We start from the raw sequence: 22,298 nt of genomic DNA, 5'->3' as shown, positions 1-22,298 counted from the left end.
ATGCTGTTGTAACTGCTTTATATTTATTAACTCATTTATTCTTCACAACAACCCTCTGAGCTACAAGCTACCTATTGGGGAGTGGGACACAGAGAGGTCAAATAGGCCACTGAAGGTCACTCTGAGAGCACGGAGCTGAGCTAAGACTTAAACTCGAGGATCCAGGGACCAGAGCATGTTCTTAACAACTGCTCTCTGCCCGAGTTCCCCCAGTACAGCGTCAAGCCGCGACCTGCTCCCTCTTCCCCGTTCGCTATATGCTATAAATACTTTCTCATCCATGGGCCTTCCTTTCCTCCACATAATCCTTCCCAGCACCTGGCAAACTGACTCTTCATTCCGCCTTTAAGGATTTTAGTGCCTCATTCAGTCTCTCTGCCACTGGCTTATCAGGCCCACAGCCTGCCTCCCTCTCCTGCAGATTCATGCAGGGGCCCAGCGGGGACCTTGCCACCCGCATCTTTTGCCTCTCAAATGTGGTCAGCACTTTCTGGCTGTGGCATCTTTGACGGCTTGGTTCTATCTGCCGGGGACTCCAAATTGTATTTGTTCCCTAAAACCCTTAAAATGCTCTTTTCTCCATGAAGCCCATGATCTGTCTAATAAGAATCTTACAACATGTGGCCTAGGCCTTGCTCACGGCATTTGTTTTCTGCCACGTTTTACAACTCTGCTCCCGTGGATTGAAGTCCTAGAATGAGCTGGAGATATGGGGGAGCCAGAGATGAGTAAGACCAGAGCCTGGTGGAGGAGACATTCATTTGTCAAGGGCAGGTGGGAGGAGAGGGCAAGCCAAGGGGTTGCTGGTTAGGGGCCCTGATGCTGAAGTCCGTTCAGCTGTGCCTCTGGGGGAGGGTTTCCTGGAGAGACCAGAGGGTCCCTGTGCTCTTCACACTCTGTGACTACAGGGAACCTTCTGTCCTTCTTTGGGAGAATTGGCAGCAGAGACACTCTAGGTTCATTGTGAGGAACAAACCTGTGGGGCCCGGCTGGTGGGGCTCAGCAGTCAAGTGTTGACCTAGGATCCAGGAGATCATGGTTCGATTCCTGGTCAGGCCACATGCCCGGGTTTTGGCTTGGTCTCCAGTTAGGGACATGCAGGAGGCAGCCGATCAATGACCCTCTCATCATTGATGTTTCTATCTCTCTCTCCCTCTCCCTTCTTCTCTCTGAAATCAATAAAAACATATAAAAAAAAAATAGCTCCCAAGTAGGAGCACGTAACATCTGAGAGAATTAAGACACCCTGACGAGCTCAGATTCTGGAGGAAGGAAGGAAATGGTAGCCGGGAGCCTGGAGTGAGCAGAAAGGACATGCAGGGAACTGGTCAAGCTCTTTTCAGGAATAGTAATGATACAGCTCTATTATAATGGTACTATCGCGGGGGCGACAGGGCCGACGCTGACTGAGGGTTGCAGCACCATTGCACACTTCTGAAGTATACGAACATTTATACCCAGGAACATTTCCACAGGGTGGATACTATTAACATTTCCTCTTAGAGATGAGAAACAGAGCCATAGGAAGTTAGGTCATAGCTGATCCTAGAGGAGGGGAAAGTGGGGGAGATTAAAAGTACACAGACTATAGGTGGTAGAAATAAATAAAAATACTTGGTCTCCATAAATAGCTTGAATTTGCCACACAATGCAGAATATATGAAAATAACCAAACCCAAGCATATGTTATTCATGGGGATTAACCTAAACCAGAGAAAGTACCCTTCAAAGTATTAGAAGATCAAAGTAAGCCCAAAGTTAGCAGAAGGAGTGAGACAAAGATCGGAACAGAAATTAAGAAGAGAAAAGCGGTCCTGGCCGGCGTGCTCCGTGCCTAGAGCACGGCCCTCGCATTCGGGGCCCGCAGGTTCGATTCTGGTCAAGGGCACGTACCTGGCTGCAGGCTCCATCCCCCGCCCCTGCTGGGGTGTGTGCGGGAGGCAGCCGACCGAGGTGTCTCTCACGTCCGCATCTCTCTCCGCCCCCCTCTCCCCCCCTTCTACTCTCTCTAAAAGTCAATGGAAAAAATGTCCTCAGGTGGAGATTAACTAAATGAAAGAATAGAAAAACAATAGGAAATTCAGCAAAATGAAGGGTTGGCTTCTCTAAAAGATAAGCAAAGTTGACAAACATTTAACCAACTTAGAAAAGACTCAAATAAAGTTGTAAGTGAGGAAGGAGACCATGTCACCGACAACCACAGAGAGACAAAGACAAAGAGCCTCTGAAGTCCCCGGCTGACCCTGCTCCGGTCCCACCTGGCCACACCCTGACCCTCACTGGCCCGTTTGCTTCACTGGTTTTCTTCTGTTTATTTTGTTGGCCTAAAATCTCTTAAGTGTTTAAAGTAAAAGCATTTTGTGCAATTGCACGGTGTTTTGGAAAAAGTGATGCAGTGGGGACTCGAGACTTGGGCTCCGCTCGGCACTTTGCCTCCTGTTCTGTGACACCTCGGACGGGTCACCTTGCCGGGGCTCAGTGGTCAGACAAGGGGCTAGGCTGGCTCTCTGGAGGCTCCTCCCAGGTCCCACGCACCAGGTCCCAGAACAGAAACTTGCCCTGCTGGTTGTGAGAACACAGACAAAGGCCCCTGAGGAAGGTGCAGGAGCCCGGCTTGGGAGAAGGGAAGACAAACTCCATGTATAAGACCAACGTGGAGCCTCCCAGGAGCACACGGCGTTGCGCAGAATCAGTCTGGTCTTTATACTGGACAGCGGTGGAGTGCCGCTGGCCACCTCACACTGGTGTGAGCGTGGGAAGTGACACTGGCGTGGACATGCCCCTCTGCTTTGGAACACGCCGTGTTAGAGATGGGGGCGCTGTTAGAGGTGCAGCGTGCTCGCCCGGCAGCCCCGGGTGCCGGGATGGAGTTCCACAGGGAGAGCCCAGTGATGGCCAGCGAGCCAGCCCAGGCTCTAAAGTGAGACGTGTCGCCCAGTTGCCACCACAGCGGCTGCCCTCCAGCAGCCCAAGTTCCCGTGGCCTCTTGCTGTGCAGCACAGACACGAACGGCCGGTTTCTGAGGAGCTTTAGGGACTTAACAGAGACAGCTCGGCTCTTCATGGTCCCCCGCTGGAGGTCTCCTAGACCTGGTTCCTCTTGTGAAGTGTCTCCTTCTCCAGGCGCTCTGTGGGGCCGCCCCCAGGGTCCCTGTCCACTGTCCTGTTTGCGCCCCCCGCCCATCTTGGGGGCTGAGCAGTCCCAGCTCGCCTGTCCAGGTACAAGTGGGGAAGAGATGGTAATGGCCTCAGGGCCGGGACTGTCTCTAGAAGGTGGGTCAGGTCTCCTTGCCTCCTGTTGCCACCCGCCCCCCCCCCCGCCTGGAGCCTCCAAGAGTCCTGCACCCCGGGACTCCCAGGCAGCCTGGAGGCTCAGGACCAGTCCGGGCTCTGAAGGGTTGAGGCCACCAGCCTGGGAGGACGCAGAGGATGACAAGTCCTTTAGAAGCTGAGGAAGGGCCGCTGTGTCCCCCCGCCCCCCGCCCGCCCGCAAGGTCTCTGGCCCCACTGCGGAGAGCAAAAAAAAAGAGGGAAAATAAAAGGTTCCAAAACAGTTTAGAAAGTCCTTGTAAACGCCTGTGTTTTCATTTAGCAGCCTGACCAGGGCAGCGACAGACCCTCTGCAGCAATGACCAAGTGGGAATTGAGTGGAAAAATAGGAGTCCTGGGGCCTCCAGCTGTGTTTTTGGTGGGGTAGCTGTGGGGGGACGGGATGGAGTCAGATCTTCTAGGGGAGGCCCCAGCTCTGCGCTTTCATGGATAAAACACAGACCAGCTCCGTGTGCCTGACCCCGCTGCCCTGCAAGCTCTGGCTGTGAGAATCCCAGCCTCACACGGTGCCGACTCCAGCGAGGTGGGGTCCCGGGTGGGGACCAGCAGCAGATGGAGGGGCCCGGGGACAGGGTGGAAGAGAGCTTGTCTTTCAGGCTGTCCCGTGGTTATACATGTTTTTCTCCTATGAATGGGTTTTGCTGTAAATTACAGCTCTGCCCGTGGTCCCTTGGGTCAAAAGAACTAGTCTCCAAACAGAAAACAGCTCCGCCTGGTGCCTCCGCCGCTTCCCTCCCAGCCCCTTCCTAATTGAAACCACATGTGCCCCGTGCTGGATGCTGGGAGCCTGGCGTCTTCCCAGGAATCCTCAGAATGTGAAGTTTCTCGCAAAGGCGTCTTGCATCAGCCCGTGGATGCGCGCCTGCCGCTGGGCTCCCGCGGCCGAGCGAGCGGAGCCCCTCACGCCCAGCTCTCCCTCCGGGGCCCGGGGACACCGTGGATCGCAGCCCGCCCGCCTCGGCCCGCAGCTGCGAGCTCCTGGATGAGCGTGAGTGCCACGTGTTTTCTTTTTTCCTTTGTGTTCTTTCTTCTCCAAAAATCGAAAGCTCTGACTGTACTTCTCCTGGTCTCTGGAGGAGTTTACAAAAGAGCCCGAGAGGGTTTCGAGTGAGGAGCGGAAGGGAAGCAGCTGGGGCGCCATCGGCCCCAGAGATCAAGGTCTCGCCTTTTCGGGGGGCTGGATTTACGTTCTGGAGGGAACAACAAAGAGACCAAGCGCCAGAGAAGACAGGCAGGACGAGGGGGCCCACGCGGCCTCCGGGCGCTGCAGCCCGGGAGCTGGGCGGAGGCGCCGGCCCTCGGAGCTGCGAGACGACATCTTTTGCGCTTCTGTCTTTTTGGAGAAGGTTGACTGGCTGTGAGGGGGGCACCTCGGGCAGAGGGGTGGCCTCGCCCTGAGGTGCGGGTGCAGCGGGGCCTGCGCGGACGGTGATGGGGACATCCCCCTGCCAGCTCCGTCCTCTCTGCCTCGCGGCCAGGCTGCCATTCCCTTTGTTACCAAGACTCGGGGCTGTTTCCCGCTGGGACCTCTGAATCCTGGCTGAGGCTCAAGAGTCCCATCCAAGGGGAAGGAGCGTTTTTCCAAGTGGCGGAAACCGTCAGGCCAGCCATTTCAGGCGGTAGTCCACGCGGCTAGGCTGGCGGGGCCTCAGCACCATTTTCTTGTGCCGGGCTCCAGCACTCTCTCCGGATGACATGGCCTGCAAAGCGCTGGGGCCTCTCCTGGCCTCGCTTCACAGACGCCGGGAGAGAGACGGCCTGAGCAGGGGTCTCCACTTCCCGTGGCAGGTTCCCCTCACGGCGAGATCCTGGAGGAGCTTAATTAGCAGTCAGCGCAGGAAGAGGGTGCTGGGTGGGACGTTTGGCCCTGTGTGGAGATGAGACAGTGGACGCCACATGCTCACCCTGCCCCAGGCCCCATGCTCCACGCTCAGAGCTCCACACTTCGCGGCGGCATCCCCACCGCTCTCAGGCATCATCCCACCTTGAGGACGTGAAGGCTCAGAGCGGTGGGGCATCAAGCACGTCTGGCTCTGCGCCCTGTGCTTGTTCCTGTCGATGGCATTTCCTCTTCTTAGTTGAGGTGTGGTTGGCATATGACGTTATATGTTAGCCTCAGGTTTACAAACGATTCGGTGTTTGTGTCCATTCAGTGGAGATGGCCGACCACCATCCAGTCAGTGTATAAAAGCGTTTTCTTCTCGGTAGGACTCAAACCCGGCTCTGGGTCACTGAGTGGTGCCCCCGGCCCCTCAAGGGGGCTGCTGTCGGGGCAGAGGGCAGCCTGCGGCTCCCTCGCGGGCGGCTGCGCTTGGAGATGCTTTTCCCTGGTCATCTCCTTGGGTCTGTTTCCGGCTGCTCCATGAACTCAGCTTTGTTATGCAGAGAGCCCTGGGGGTCAGAGAGCCGGGCTCAGGCCTGAGCGCACCTGTCGCCGCCTGGCAACCTGCTTTCCCTTCCTGCCCCGGCCCCTCTGCTGACAGAAACGGCAGCTGTGCCCCGGTGGCGCTGCTTTCAGAGACGTTGGATGTGGGCCCTTCCCAAGCTCTAAAGGGCCCGGGCAGCCCAGCTTGTGGGTGGTCACCGAGCGCTGGGCCCTCGGGCGAGCAGCCGCCCCGCGGGGAGTGCTGGCCCCAGGGGTTGCATTTGGGAGTGTGTGACATTGGCGTGGGCAGCCTGTCTCAGTGGCCACCTCCTTGAATGGAAGCTGTCCCTTCTCGCGGTCAGTATTCCCGGTTTTCTCTCTGAAACTGGTGGCCAGCTTGGTCGCGGTCCCTGCCCAGGCGGTGGGACAGCACGCTGTCCTCCGCTGGGCCTGCGCTGTCCTAGAGGAGGATTCAGGATCAGCGTCCGGCTTCTCCCTCTGGGTTTTTCCAGGTGAGAGGCTTGCGGTACTGTGTCACATAGAGGTGGCTGAGGCTCCAGCACCGTATTCTCTCCGAGAATTGCTGATATTCAGTGTTCCGAAAAAGCAACCAAACAGCCATAATGAGAAACGTGGAGCGTCAGGGACTGCCAGCTGCACCCCGCCACTGTTCAGCATTGCTGCTCATGGCCAAGCACTCCGAGCCCCAAGGGTCTTTGCAGGGACATCAGCTATTGTCACCTACACTGTCCCTGCGTTTCCTCAGCGTGAGTCAGCCTGCGGCCTCGGGGGAGCAGTCACCCCCTCTGCTGTGGGTAAATGGGGCTTAGTGAGAGTGGTGACAATGTCCAGCCCACATCGTTTCCTTCGTCAGAGCTCAGCCAGTCCCAGCCCACCGCTACCCACACTCTGAAAGCCGGTGGCGTGGCTCTGGGTGGGAGGCAGAGGCCTCTCTGGACCTCTCCCAGGGACAGCCTGGCTGCGCTGACGTAGCGGGGTTCCCGGGAAGTGGGTGACCGCTGTGAAGTCTTACTGCCGTTACGCCAATGCCTGACCCCTCCAGGCACCCGTTTCCCAGGGAAATGTTTTCAGCTTGCGAGGGTGGTAGATTATTGGACATTATTAAAACACCTGCAAACACAAGCTAGGTCTGCACTTCCTTCAGGGTCCTGGCCCCACTTCCCACCCCAGCTCGAGGGCCCCTCTTCTGCTGCGAGTGGCAGGGCTGTGTGACAGCCACCTCCCATCTGCCTGTCTCTGCCACCGGGTCTCCACCCACGTTCCATCAGAGGCCCCTGGTGAGCTTTGCAAAAAGGCAGGTCCCCAGCTCCACCCCAGACCAACAAATAAGCACATTTATGTTCAGTGACCAGGGCACCTGCACTTTGTAGCCACCTCCCTCTGTGACTCGGTGGTGGGTGTCCCCCTGACTGCATTTAGGGTGCCGTGAAGACCACACAGTGACTCATCTCGGGGACTTGCTCCCTGAGCGTCTGCCGGGCTGCTGAGAGTGGATGAAGGGAGAAACAACTGTCGGTAGAGAATGGTCATGGGAAGGACACGCCTCTGGCCAGCCCCTTGGAAAATCCAGAGATGAAGGTCCAAACATCTCTTAACAGACCAGTCTAGACGCCCCATGAGGCCCGCCACGCAGAGGCATAGCTCTGTCTGTAAGAAAAAGAATGAACACTCGTGGGCCCCAGGACCGGGTGAAGTCAATCTTTCCTTTTCTAAGACTAAGATGAAAGAACTAGAGTGGTTTGAAGGCCTTCAGGCCCAGAAAGGGGCTTGGCAGATGTGACGTTTTCTGTTTCACTCTATTCTGAGGTGCATGTGGATCATTCCTGTTCAGCAAGAGAGTTCTGAGTGTTTACTAAGTGCCTGAATGTGACAGGCAGGGTCCCTTCCCAAGCTTATCACCAGGCGGAGAGCTCAGGACTCAGCATGGGAGCTGTGCAGGAAGTGGGCTCAGTGTCTAGGCCCAGAGGGTCGGTGCTGTAGCCGGAGCTCCAGGTGCAGGAAGGATCGGGTGAAACCGGACAGGCGGGAGGCCAAGGGCAGGGCGGGCGCTGCTGTGATGGATGGTGAGGGACCAAAGGCTCCGTCAGCAGTGAGGACGCGGCCTGGCGTGGCTTTGGCCGGGAATGGAGCCATAGCCTGCACAGATGTGCTCTTTTCCATTCGGGGAGCTTCAGGCCTTGTGCAGTTTGAACATTTCCTTTACCCTAAAGCAGGGGAAGTGCTAAGATTCACTGGCTGGCGCGAAAGGAAAGTTACAGGTAGAAGCAGGTACGTTGGCCGACTCTCAGCCATCTGTCTGGATGCGAAGGGGTTGGGTCCTGACCCTGTTGGTGGACAAGCTCGATGGGCCGAGCGGGTGTGGAAGCAACTGGAAGGAGCCTGCAAGGAGGTATTGCCGCTGTTGGAGGGGCAGAAGCAGAGAAACCTCAAGCCAGCCATGGGCAGGACAAGAAGACCTAGAGCTGGAACTCACAAGACCAGCACCTAAGGTCCAGGTCAGCCAGGATTTCCCTAGTGGCTGCTCTGCCCCGGCTGCCCACAGGCCGGGCGCTGGGGAGGCTGGGCCTCTTCATTGTCTCTCTTCCTTCTTGGTCTCATCACTTCCACCCACTCCCACAGTGCGGACCTCTCAGTGTGGATGCTTCTACCTGGGACCCACAGGAAACATTGCTAACTAGACAAAAGTGGTGTTTCCCAAAGCATGACCTTTGGGAACCTGTGAGTGTCTTACTAGATAATGGTCTCTGTGCCCGAGTTTGGGAACAGTCTTAGACTACAGGTTTCTCTTCAGGACTCCCGAGGTCCTTCGTGTGGCAGCGAGCGCTGGACTCTCCCAGAGGGCAGCTTGTGCTCCATGCGCGTTTCGGACTATGGAGCTCTCTTTGAAGGAAGTCTCCTGAGGGGCGAGGGCTCACAGCTCACAGGTAGAGAAATTCGAGACTGGGGAATTTGCCTTAAAAACAAGTCTCTTGCAGGAAAGGCTGGCGGAGCAACGGAGCAATAGCAGGCTGGGGTTGGGGCCTGGGCTTGCCCACAAGCTGGTGCTCTGGCCACAACGGCCCTGGGTTTGTTTCTGCAGAAGTGGCAGTAACGCCAGGTGAGCCACAAGTTGTCAACTGCAGACACGGCAACCCTACGCATGTGCGGGGGACACGGCACTGGGCGGGGGCAGTGACCACACGCTGCCTCAGAGTGGTCCCCCGAGCTGACTGCACGCTGGGCAGCTGCAGTGCTGGCCTGAGGGGGCAGGTGGGGAGCGTCTCCTTGGTTCCCAGGCCTCTCCGAAGCCGCGGTGTCAGATGGGGCACATGCAGCTCTCTCTGCTGCCAAGGCAGCACTGACTCCTGGCAGCCATATATTGATGCCCAAGGGCCATGCACTGACGCCCAGGGGTCACTTAGTGCATCTGGCTACAAAGCCGCTATGAGGCGAAACCCTGGGCCTGGGTCTCCTTCCTCCGAAAGCAGGGCTGGGTCGGGGACTCCGATGATTTGGGACGTGAGGGACAGCCCCCAAGTGCCCGGTCTGACCCCAGTTCCCTCCCGAGAGCTCCCTGCTGCTGCCCAGGACGGCCCATCCTCCGTTCAATTCTTGGCTTCTCCCCAGACACGCTGGTCTCAGCCTGACTCTCCTTCCACCGCTTGCTCGATGTATTTACCTGTTTCCATCGTAGGAAACCGCGCTCTTTATGTTCAAAACCAAACTCACGATCTTCCCCCACAAGCCAGCTCCTCCTCCGTGGTCCCAGGGTCTGTTCTCGGTGACCTGCCCATGGTCACGTGCAGCTGTGGGGACATGGCTGTTTCCCCACGGCAGCCATCCTCAGCACGCTCAGCCCCTCTTCCCTTCCTGTGTCGTCACCCCAGGTCAGGCTCTCTGGGCCGCTTGGCCTGTCTGTCCTCTAAGGCCCTGCGTGCCGGGTGCAGCCTGACCGAGTGAGCAGCAGCTGCGTGAATCCCGAGGTCATCCAGCTACCGCCCAGTGAGGAGATGAGCCCGACGGTCCGCGCATATGCCGGCATCATGGTCGCGGTGCCCTTGGACCAACTTTGCTGTAAGAGTGATGGCTTCCTTCAGCCTCGGGGCAGGGAGGTCACCAGCCGCTAACCTTCACCATCGGTGCTGGGAAAACAGCTGTCTGCATGCTGCCTGGGGACCCGGGGCTCTGGCCCTGCTCTGAGTTTCAGGAACAAAGTGAGGTAGTGTTTTTAGACATTGCTGTGAAAACCAGCACAGAGGTGGCTCACTGGGCCTCTCTGGAGCCGTGAGGTGTGACAGGGCAGCAGTCCAGCGGAGGTTGGGGTGTTCCCTCAAGTGCTGTGGGCCTCGCCGGGGACCTGGAAGCCAGGGTGAATCTGTGTGACGATACCTGATGGCCGTCTTGCCCGGCGTGGGCTCTTTATTCCTCTTGAATTCTGCATCCTTTACAGAAGTGGCTGGAGACTGGTGTAGCCAGTCTTTGAGGGGACCCCACGCCGAGGCACCGTGGACTCCACGTGGCCACAGACACTTAGTGGGACCCGGGAAAGCCCACGAAAGGGATGTGAAATGTAACTGTACCCAACACCGGTGATGGAAAGGGGAAGCGAGGTGAAATGCACAGGTGCCGCTGTGTGTGAATGTACAAGGAGACACCGCGGGCAACAGCTGCACCTGCAGAAGGGACGACCAAACTGTGACGGGGACTTGCGTCACACGGAGCGGGGGACCAGTGTCATCCAGGTCCCTGGTGGCCTCGAGACCCTCTCAGGGAATCCACAGGGTCGACGCTGTTTTCGTAATAACACGAAGATGTTTTTGCTTTTTCTCGCTCACTCTCCCAGGTGTGGGAGGTGGGGAGCCCAGAGGTGACGCCATAGTCTGCCTCGGTCTCCCCCCCCCCCCCCCCCCCGGTGAATTGAACCCAGGAGCAGATGGGAGCACATGAGCTCGACTTAGCAGAGCAGAGATTCTGCCCAAGTGCAACACTGTCATGCTCCTTCCTAAATATTTTTTGAAAAGACTTTTCATAAAAAGTTATTATTTATGTTAGCATGTAATCATCATTTCACTGAATTAACAAATAATGAACTAATAACCCTCAGTTTTAATTTCTGAACTGATGGACATCAAGGAGTAGAACCCTCTGGCCTGGCTGTAGATCAAAGTGGGCAGGGAGGCGAGGGGAAGGCGGTGGGAATGAGGCCAAGCAGGAAATGAGCAGGGCTTCCCTCCGTGAAGCGAGGCCGACACCAGTCTGGGTCCCATGTCTAGAGTTTTCCGAGGCCTGTGGCTCGAAGCAGAGAAGCTGCAATCATTGCAGGGCCAGTGTCCTTGGCAGTCTGGCCACAGAGAATGTTCTGTGCAAGTGGGGCCCGTAGCCGACACTGTCCCCAGGTGAGGTTGGGAGTGACAGCTGGAGGGGAACCAACTTCAGTGTGGCCCTCGAGCCTCTCACTGGCCCTGGCTGGTGCCATAGGGAAAGTTAGGTCCCCAGGGTGCAGATGTGAAATTTGGGGATGATGCATCTGAGTGTAGAAACTCAAGGCTGAATGTCCACTTACTCAGTGCACACCGCTGGCCCCCGCCCTGATTAGAGGCCAATCCTGGGGGTCCCGGCTCAGGGTGTCTTCCTGGCCCCACATGACCTAGGATGCCTGGTCCTCCCGTGTCCCCTCAGGACCCACCGGGACCTCTGGTTCCTGGATCAATCTCTGTCTCTGCCAATACTGCAATTTTATTTCTTTATTTAAGTTGCCATCTCCCCGCAATAATTTCAGGTGGTTCAGGGGGAAGAATGCTAACGGAACTACCACCACCTGCACAATAGAGCCAGAGTCCTGTGATGGGCTCAGGGACTCGAATGTACAAAGAAGCCTGGCCCAGGGCTGCTCCCTGCAGATGGGACACACATGCACCTGTCTCCGTGTCTGCAGCAGGTGAGCCTGGGCCGCCAGCTGGTCCCACTTGCGGCCCCAGGACTGTGCTGATTCCCTGAGTCTGGGCCTTGTAGCCAGGAGCTTGCTGAAGGAGGACCCTATGTCCTTCGTGCTGGGAGAGGCCCAGGGAACCCGATGTTGCCCAGATGTGTCCTGCCCCTCGAAGCCTCTGCAGTTTTCAGAATGAAGAGTCGAGATATGGCCTCGAGGGGAAAGGATGAGTCCCCAGGGGTTCTTATTGTCAGGGTGCTCATTGGATTAGACTTGCCTTTCTGTCCCTTATCTAGGGACCCCCACCCACATCTAGTTAGCTACCTTGTGTGAGAAAACATCTTGGGTCCCCTTGTCCCCACAGACCCCTTGGCACTAATTCTTCCCCCCTCTCTGCTCCACCCCTTACCCCCTCCTCTCTGCTCCCCATTGGCCCTCCTCCCTCCCTGCGCCTCTCCCCACTTCTCTCCCCCCCCCCCCAATAGACTCCTGATAGATACTGGATGGCTAAGAGGTCTCATCCAAGCCTCCATGGCATGCATTCAGAACAAGAAATTCATAGCTACATTTAACCACTAACTAGAAGTTATTGCAGGTTTCTCTACTGCATGGGATTCCTCAAACATTAATTATCTGAGTCATTCTGCTCTACCTTTCAGAAACCATCATTGTGGTCTCTCCTTCCCTGGCTCCTCAGTCTTTAGTGATTATTTCTAGAAATTATTAGTGTGCCATCCAAGGCAAGTGTTGTGTAGAGCCATGGCTGGGGAGCCTGGTCTGGGTGCCCCCGCCCCATGACCACAGCGTCGGACCTGGGACTGTCCCCAGGGAAGATCCTCTGGGTCTCTGGTCACTGATCCAGGCTTAGTCTTCCTCTGAGAACGAGGAGACTGGGTGCCAGTCTGTTTGGAGACTTCAGTTTCAGTTTCCCGCATGTCTCATTAAGAACCAGTGTTTAGCACCTAACCTTGAACACTTGTGAGGGAAGCGGGTTATTTAAAACTCCCCCATGTGCCGCCACCTACTTTTCGGGGCTCCCTCCCCTTTGTGGGTGTTCAGAGCCTTTGTGGTGAGGTCTGGGTTCTGCTCCATTGTCTGTTTTGGGCCTGGGGGCTCTGGTTTGGGTTTCTAATAAGCCACCAGAGCTGTCCCCTTGTGGATGTTAGAGCTCCCAGGGGACACTGTCGGGATGTGAGATGCAGGTGCACCTCCCAGCTGCACCCCTTCTGAGCCTCCCTCCCCCTCCGCCGGCCTGTCCTGTGCTGCTTCTCTCTGTGTCTCCTTGTCTCTCCTCCACCTGCCACACTTCCTTCTCTGTCCCCCGAGTTGTTCTCTCAGCCTTGTTGGATGGCAGCTCAAAGGAGCAGGGCTGCCCTCACCGACTTCTTTGCCAGCTGTGACTGGTTTCCTTCAGGACCTGGGTGCTGCCTCCATCCCTTGGTTAGTTTCTCACTCATCTGTGGTGGGATGTGTGGTCCAGGGTGTTGGCTGTTGGGGTGCACAGCGTGGGGCTGGGACGGGAACAGCTTGGGTGTGTCTGCTGTCACAGAATGGGTCACGTGCACTGGAGGTAAATGGGACAGTGTGGTAGCTGCTGCGCAGACCTCAGCGTCGGGAGTCTGGAGTTTGGCTGTGCCAGGTGACCACGAATGAGGCAAGGCCAGAGCTGCTGCTGTGAATGTGGCTGCAGGGCTGGGAGCCCATGGGGACAGGTGCGTGGGCCTCAGGTTGGCTTGGACATGGCTGGTGGCTGGGGCTCCAGAACTGTGAACAGCATGAGCTGAGAGCAGACACCAGCGGCATGAGAACATTGTGCTTGTATTCGCTCACGGGGTCCACAGACTCAGGGTGATGCTTCCAGTCACTAAAATAGCACCTGTGACTGGTAAGGGACTCCAGAGCTGACCTGAAGGGGCACAAATATAAACTAGGATCGTCCCAGCCCAAGTTACTCATGGCTAACAGGACCCCAACAAGGATGCCCACCGGAAGGTAAGGCTGTGGAGAGGTGAGCCCCGGAGGAGGACAGAGCACTGTGGCTGGGGGGCAGCGGGCAGGGGCCTTCGCTGTGTGGGCTGGAGCTAGGGCTCCACCTTGGGGGGCAGGCAGGAGTGTCTCTGTCTCTAAAGAGGAAGATGTGTCTGTCATCATTGGTGAAGCTAGCCATTGAACCTGGGCCACAAGGGACACGTGGGTGAGGGAGGGAGGAAACAATGACCTACTGGGTCCAGGGTGAGGGTCAAGGTGGGAGGGAGGGAGAGAGAGAGGATGGGTGGGTGGCCAGCCGCTGGCACGAGAGTCAGGGGTCCAGCCTCTGTGTGGAGCCTTCTGGGGAGGGAGGGTGAGCTCGTGGAGCCGTGAATTCCCAGCACCCGTCCAGCTGGGAGAGGGTGCAGCTATGAACCGGATTTGAGGTCTCCTGACAATAAACCATCAGGGGAATATTTGGGCACCTAACACATGATGAGTTACTGCTAGCCAGTGTTTTCTAAGCTCTCAGTCTCTTGTTTTGGTTCGATGTTCACAGCTTATTGGAAAGGTCCAAGGCCCAGCCACAGCTGTGCTGCCCTCAGAGCTGCGAGACTTACCTTCATGTGTCAGAGTTCACCTCCTCGTGGGCCTTGTGCCACCTTAGTTGCTTGAGTCCCAGGCCATGGGCTGCAGGGCCGATACTGAGTGGCCTTGGTTGACAGTTCACCAGTTTCCTCCTGAGTGTGAAGCCACTCAGCATCCCTGGTCCCATGTTGCAGAGCCCTGGGCTCCTGCCTCGGGTGGAGGAGGCTGGGGCCTCCCTTCTAGGACTCACAGCACTTGCCAGGACCTGTTCTTGCTGTCTCACTGTCCTGTGAGAGGCATTCATATAAACTCTTATATCAATTAATTAAAAGGATGGTGAGTTCCTCTTAGCTTAGGCCCCATCTGCGTGGTCGTTTTGCTCTTACATAACACTGATCACAGTGTCATATGCACTGTTCCGTCTGGGGACAGAGAAACTGGGTAAGCAGCCTGAGCTGCTGGAACCCACCTGCCCCACGTCCACCCAGCCCTGGCTTTTGTGTAGGACGATCTTTCCTAATCAAAGGGTCATCCACCCACAGCATCAGGGTCACCCAGCGCTTGTGACTAATGCAGACATTCGGGCCTCACACCTCAGAACCTGTCATTTAACCAGCATTGGTGACACATTAGTCCCCAGATGGGATGCTCACAGCTCACCTGGGGACAAGCTCAGTGCAGTTCCCAATAGTGTTCAGGGTCACATAGGTGATGGCGAGACAACTGGGCCTTAGGGTTTTCTTGGACCAAAGCAGCCACTTCCCTTCTAAGGGTGTTGCTGGACATGGTTCCTCCTTGAATGGACAGTTCTGCACAGAGCGGAGCTTCTTTCCGGGTGGGCCCAAGTTCAGCTGGCTGCCAGTTTTGTAAATTAAGGTTGAGGAGAACGCAGCTCTGCCCATTTATTACGTTGCCCATGGCTCCCTGGTGTGATGCCGGCCCAAGGGAAGGGTTACAACAGATCCTACAACCAGGAAAGCCTAAGGCATTGACTGTCTGGGCCTCACAGAAAAATGTGAGCTGATCGCTGTGACATGAACTCTAAATATTTCCTTACAGGACAGGAAAGTGCTCTGGTCTCCAGCCCCTTGACCATATCTGTGTACTGGTCCATCCAGGCCCCACACCGCCCTCCTGGAAAGATGGTGGGATTGCATGGTGCTGACTCCTTCTGCCAAGTGTTTAAATAAGCTCGACTTTCCTCAAGAGTGGGAGCCATGAGAAGTCTGAGTGGGATTCTGAGTGGAAGTTTTGAGACCAATGCCTAAAAACAGCCTGTATGGTCGAGTAGAGCCTACTCCTGAAATGGAGCCACAGTCTAGCCCACTGTGGGCAGGTCGCTGGGTAGCCAGACTCAGCCGTGGGCCTGAGTCCTTCCCCAGATCCCTAGGACAGCCCCACCCCCTGCTCTGATTTGGGATTTGCAATGGAGAGATGAATGCTCAAGGCCTCAGCTCAGGGACAGGTGGAAGGACATGTGAACAGGGAGTAGCCCTGTGGCCCTGAAGGCTGTGGGCGCCCTGTCTGGTCTTCAGGCCTCAGGGAGCCCGGCACTCCTCCCTCCGGAGCCAGATCCCAGGAGAGTCAGGTCCCTCTTCCTTTCTGCAGGGTTCCCTGGAGCCCAGGGGCCTCATGGGGGCTGTGGTAGAATTGGTGCTGTAGCTCTAGAAGCTTTAGCGTCCTTGGTCTCTTGACCTCTGTCTGCAAAACCCAGGACACAGACGGCTCTCTGAGGAGGCAGAGCAGACCCAAATGGGGTGCTCTGTTCTCAACTCTGGACTCTCATCTTCCACTGATTCCTAGAGGCCTCAGAAGTGACTTAGGGCCCCAAAGGTGGGGACCACCTGCCCTGATGCCTGGGATAGGTAACAGGACTTTGATGACACTATGAATGTCCCCACAGTCCTGTCTGTACCTATGTTGTCATGAGAACCTGGAATGTGAAACCCTTATATAGAAAATGCAAGTTTGGGAGGGAGAAGATGGTAAGTTCAGTCTGCAACATGGGGACAGTGAGGCTGGAGAGCTGGAGGGAGGCAGGAGCATGGACCTTGCATCTTAATGTCCACATAATGGGTAGGAACACTGACTGCGGGGTGCAGCAAAGAGTCAGGACCGCCGGCTGAACCCAGAGAGTCAGGGACAGTTGGAGTGATTGAGGTGGGGGCACTGGAACCAGACACACTCAGCCGAGCACCTGTGTGTTCGGCGCTCACCCACTCAGAGTGTGTGAGGAATACTTACCAATCTCTTGCAGACTTGGGCCTGGGCTCTGGGGCAGGTGACAGACACCTGCTGCAGAGACTTGAGCAGGCTGTGAATTTTGCTGCTATGTGTGGAAGATGGGAGGGGGAGGCAAGTGGGCTGCGTGGGGGTCAGGCTGTGCAGGAGGAAGGGGAGGGCCTCACCGTGCACCAGGCTGGTGACCCCAGAGAAGTCCCCTTGTATGGCTCTGGAATAAAAGGTGGTGGCTGTGTCCACGGGAGATCGTGAGAGACACGTGGGTTGTGGGATCAGGAAAGCGCTATTCACCTTTTTGTTGCAAGACTTGACTTTTCAAAGCCTCTGCATGAGGATGGGCCTTCCTGCCTTGGAAAAGTGACAGGCACTGAGAGGCTGGGCCCGGACAGGGTGGGCAGGTGTTGAGGGACGGGAAGTACCCCTGTCAGAAGACAGGAGTGGGCAGGGAGAACACACGTTAAATTTCACATAAGCTGGTCTTTTCCCCACAGTCTGATTTTATGGAGAATTTTCTTTTCTTCAAAGAGGAAATATTTTTAATTAACAAAAAGCTATTAAAACAGAGAAGCTACTTGCATTCATTCTATGTAAACAGTAAACCCTCCAGAACTGTAAATCAGTACAAGACAAGTGAGTTTAAATAAGGCCCATGCAGTTTGGTGGAGAATTTCACTTTTGTGGCTCTACTCTGAGGAAGTGCCAAACAGGCCAACACTATGCACAAAGACAGAGCATTCGGTGCAGAACAGAGACCGTCCGAATGGCCGGCACCGAGGGTGGGTTAAAGATACAGTTTATTGCCCTTTAACATGACAGTTTTGAGAATTTTAGGTAATACAGGATGGTAGTTATGGTTTTATATAAACTAAGTTACCAGTCATGAAGTTGTATAAAGGTATTAAACCCATTATGTAAAAATGCACAGAAAAGAACTGGAATGAAAACGGGCCAGATGTTAACCACGTTTGATTTTTGGAGAACACTTTTGGTTCTTCCCCCGGTTGACAGTTCATACTAAGCCAGCACTCCTTTTATATCAGAAGGAAAGAAAAGCAGTTATGTAATTTTTTTAAAAGGGGCCATGCTAGGAAGAAATTTTTGTTGTTATCATAGAGGCAAGTGGACAGCCTTGGCCGCCTCCATCCTGCCCTGGGACTCGGGGCAGTTAGTCCGGCTCCCAGTTGAGTCATCTCCACACGTCAGCCGGCTCCTGGGGACAGAAGCTGCTCTTCATGCTCTGCTCCAGCTCGAGGCTCTGCCGCCTGCTGGGAGCAGAGATCCAAACCCCTGGCTGGTCAGCGTCTTTCAGAATCAAACCCAACTGCTCTTCCTGCCTTCTCGTCCCCACGTGCACTTTCTGCTAAATCAGAGCCCCTCTCAGACTCGCGGGACTTCATGTGGGTCCGTGGCTCATGCTGGGGACAGCACATGTTAACCGGTCCAGCGACCAGATGCCTCTTTCCATAGGATAGGTTTGTGGCACTGGGTAGTCACCTCTCTGGATCTCGGATGGCACACCTGTGACATGAGGGAGGGTGACAGTTGGTTGCCAAGGCTCCTTGTAGCTCTGAAGCTGGTGACCTTGTTTCGCCACTGTCCCGGGTGCGCCATTCACCTGTCTGCACCTGCCTTGGGTGGTGACTGCTGCCCAAGGTTCCACACCTCCTAGCTCATGTTCCTTTTCTGCCGTGACTGTCCCCAGTGGTTCCAATCCACAGTGACTGTGTGCGGTCCTTTGGCCACTCACACATACTGCCTCTTATCAAAACCACAGCATGTGCCAAGGACATAGAGATGCTATTTGAATAAAAATTCAACGCCATGGGGAACAAACCAAACTAAGTGATCATCTGAGATGAAGGTGTGTCCTTCTCTGGAGCCTTTGTTTACGGTCCAGTGGAGCTGCTTGTGACCCCCCCGGGGCAGGGGGGATAGAGACTATGTATAGCTTGTCATGGTGGTTGAAGGGCTGGCTCCCGGCGACCATGTGTGGTCTCTCTGGGAAAGCGGCTGTGGCCGGGCTTCCCCACACTGAACATCCACGTCCCACCACACGTGAACGTGGTGTGGGCCAGGACTGCTGCTGGGAGAGTGTCTCCACCCCACCCATTCCTTCATCAGCCAGGACAAGCAGCGGGCCTGGCGTCAGGGTTGAGTGGTGAGCGCACCGTCAGGCAATGTCAGCGACAATGACAGTGATTAATACCTGCTTTGCAGTCGTGCCCTTCCCCGACCCTCATTCCCTCTCGGCAGTGTCCTCTCCCTGGGCTGCCTCAGGCCACCCGGGCTCTGTGTCTTTCCCTCAAAGATGGCTCTCCGCTCAGCCAGCCGCCTCCCTGCAAGACACTGTGTCTTTTCCCAGGGTGGGGCGGGCCCGAGGGTCAGAGCAGGGCCAGCGCTCGGAGTGCCGGCACCGTAGCCTCGTGTCCGCGGCCCCCGCCCGCGGGCCCCGGTGCAGCAGCCGTGTCAGCCTCTCTGCCTGGACTTGGTGCTCCCAAGATCCTGCTCTGCTTGTCCCTGAGCCTGGTTTGCAGTCATCCACAGACAACTGGCTGGCCCCATATGCACCGGGTGGCACACAACATATTGTCTTTCTTCACACTCCCTCAAGCTGTGTGCATACATGTTATGTGCATGCATGTTACATGTATACGTGTCATATGTACACATGATAACACAGATTCCCATACATTCTCTTTGTTTCTTACTTAGTTGACTTCATGTTTTGATGATGTGTCTTAGTGAAAAAGACTGAAGTAGGCAGGTCCCTACCCATCACATGATGGCAAAGATTAACTTCCCGAACTCTTTAGGGAGCAGCCTGACCACACTGGCCATGAGATGTCACTTTTCCATGTCCTGGCCCTTTGGACAGGAATGGGCTGTGCTGACTGCTCTCAGGGAGTGCGATGGGAGGGAGGGGTTCTCAGGGGCTCTGCTCCTCGCCACAGACCCACTCAGAGACCGGATACTGGTTTTGAGATGCGCTCATCCAGCCAGAGACTGTGTGCCGGGGGTTCCCGGGGGCAGCGCCTGATCAGAGTCCCGACTCGCTCGCGCTGTGGTTTCACTCTTACCTATGTCCTTCAATTATGGGCTCTCGCGGCCCATCCTGGTTCTGCCTTTAGATACGAGGACGTTAATTTTGTAGATGTGACAATGAACTCAAGTGGACTTTCAAATTCTTCCCCCTGCCCTACGTCTCAAAGAAAAGTGCTGCATCATTGAAAAGTCTGTGGGAAGAAGGAGCCTCTCGGGTGGTTTTGGGAGCCCGTGGGCGTTGTCACTGGAGGGGCCCTGGCTCAGGATAGAGACCGTGCGGCTCACGTCACAGCGATGTGCCAGCCTCAGGCAGCAAGCTCCTCTTATTTGTACATACCCAGTGGCTGCTCCCTGGAGAAGCGGTGACGTCCACGCTCAGGGCACACGGAGAGAAGGAGCTAACGTCAGGGCAGCTCCAGTTTCCTGTTTCCCTGGTAGCTGTGGAAAGGCTGAGAAGACGAGGTGACTTCAGATTTGTGGGGTTTGTTTTATATTTGTGTACAGCCAGCTAACTGTCTGCCATCTACCCATCATCTGTATGTCAATCAATTGATCAATATCATCTATCTATCTATCTATCTATCTATCTATCTATCTATCTATCTATCTATCTATCTATCATCTATCTATCATCTATCTATCTCTATCATCTATCTATCTATCTATCTATCTATCTATCTATCTATCATCTATCTATCATCATCTATCTATATCTATCTATCTATCTATCTATCTATCTATCATCTATCTATCATCTATCTATCTATCTATCTATCTATCTATCTATCTATCTATCTATCTATCTATCTATCTATCATCTATCTATCTATCTATCTATCTATCTATCTATCAATCATCTATCTATCTATCATCTATCATCTATCTATCATCTGTCTATCATCTGTCTATATCTATCTATCTATCATCTATCTATCTATCTATCTATCTATCTATCTATCTATCTATCTATCTATCTATCTATCATCATCTGTCTATCATCTATCTATCTATCTCTATTATCTATCTATCTATCATCTATCTATCTATCTATCTATCTATCTATCTATCTATCATCTATCTATCATCTATCTATCTATCTATCTATCTATCTATCTATCTATCTATCTATCTATCTATCTATCATCATCATTTATCTATGTATCAATCTATCACCTGTCAATGCTGATCCTTTTCAGTTACATACCTGATCCCATAATGAATGTATTTAGGGTGCACATACCAAGCAATAGTGGGGTGATGAGGGCTGCTTTTGTGGGTGCATCAGAAGCTGTGTACACAGTGGAAGCAAGCCTCTGGGGTCTACATGTGCAGCATTGAAATGACAGCCCAGCCCACTAAAAGTTCCCGCCGACTCGGCTAAGGTGGCTGTTTTGGAAAATCTGAACAGTGTCGTGGGAGTGGAAGGATGGGCTGTGGAATTGACCTTGGCTTTGGGCGTGTTCTAAATGGCTTTGACCTTTGGGAACACTTGAGCTGGAGTCAGTGATATGCATGGGACAAACGTTTCTCTGGTGAGCACTAGCACGTGGCCGTGGCCGTGGCTCTGTGTCTGTGTAGGGCAAGGCTCCTCTGGGTGCTTCCCCTTCATGCGCTCAGTACCTTCACTGCCCAGTGTGAGGGGAGTGCTGAAGCTTGGCAGGCCCCCTGAGCTGTAACTGTGTGCTTTACCGAGGAGGCACCTTGGAGGGGTGATGTCTCATGCGAGGCAGACAGGTGGTTCAGCCAAGGTTTGAACTTGGGCAGCGCTACCTCTAGAGTGGGAACTCTTAACCACAGGCCACATTGGCTCTATAAAACCTGCAAGTTCCTTGATTTTAAGTTCTGCTTGTGGAAAAGCTTTTATACCCAATTTCTATTAAAAATCCGAGCTATGTGTGGGGTATGAATCCGTCCGTCGGGAAGGCTCCACCCTGACTCACAGAGGAGGGCCATCCGGGGTGTGTCAGTGGCCACTGTCATCCAAAAGCTGTCCCGGGTTGAACTGAGCCATTGCAGCCGCCAAGACCCTGGCTGGAGAAGGCCAAGGAAAGCTGGGGGCGGGGAGGTAACCCGAGCCTGTCCAGGGCACCCGCCTGTCCCCTGCACGTGGTGGCCAGCTGGTGTCGGCTGTGGTGCTGGCCTCCTGGCACTTGTCAGTGGGTTGGCACCTGGTGCCTTTGCCACTGGCGATGGAGGCCCAGCCCCTGGGTCTCCTCACAATGTCCTGCCGAGGCTTGCCCTCACCCTGCTGTGACTCCGTCTGGGTGACTGGACTTGGCCCTGGGAGGCAGTGTTGGCCTGTGAATTATTCTGTGGTCTCCAGGCTGGTGTCAGGCTGTGTCATGGTTTGGGACTGTGGCTCTGGTGCCAGGGCAACGTGGGCATGGCTGCAGAGACAGCTAGTGACAAGTCAGCCATGCACATGCATTTAGCTGAATCCATGACGACACATGTGAATCCACATGGATGGAGTCTGCATGTGTTGACGGCTGATCCTGTGGTGCCACCAAAGAGCCAGTCACCCTTGGTCTTTTATACCCTGTGTGGTGGGTGCACTTAGCAAACACTTCACCATTGAAGAGGCACTTCCCTGGGTCACACAGTGTGATCCCACCTCACCTCCGCAAGGCTCCATGGGGATTCATGTCCCCTCAAAGGCTGTCTTGATGGTTTCATTTATTTAGGTTTTTGATACTTTTGGGTATAATGTAAGGTGATGAACTTCTGGAAAAAATGTAAGATGTCATCTACACTTAATGCTTCAAGGTCTTGTCTCAGGTTGGTTTTCTGAAGGGCTGACCGGGATCACAGAGTGGTGTTGAGCCCTTAGGGGCTG

The 22,298-nt window shown here is 54.9% G+C and overlaps 1 protein-coding gene across 1 annotated transcript in view; it reads left to right on the top strand.

The window, feature by feature from the left end:
- The first annotated feature begins 4,210 nt into the window (after positions 1-4,210).
- The window catches only part of DDR2 (discoidin domain receptor tyrosine kinase 2), a 74,651-nt gene continuing 56,563 nt past the window's right edge, over positions 4,211-22,298 (top strand). The window contains exon 1 of the mRNA XM_016210444.2: positions 4,211-4,317. The gene's annotated coding sequence lies outside the window, so the exon portion shown is untranslated. The remainder of the gene's footprint in view (positions 4,318-22,298) is intronic.

This window comes from Miniopterus natalensis, chromosome 19 (genome assembly GCF_054644295.1).
Source record: "Miniopterus natalensis isolate mMinNat1 chromosome 19, mMinNat1.hap1, whole genome shotgun sequence".
NCBI lineage: Eukaryota > Metazoa > Chordata > Mammalia > Chiroptera > Miniopteridae > Miniopterus > Miniopterus natalensis.
The sequence above is the reverse complement of the archived record's forward strand: the minus strand, read 5'-3'. Positions and strand labels throughout refer to the sequence as shown.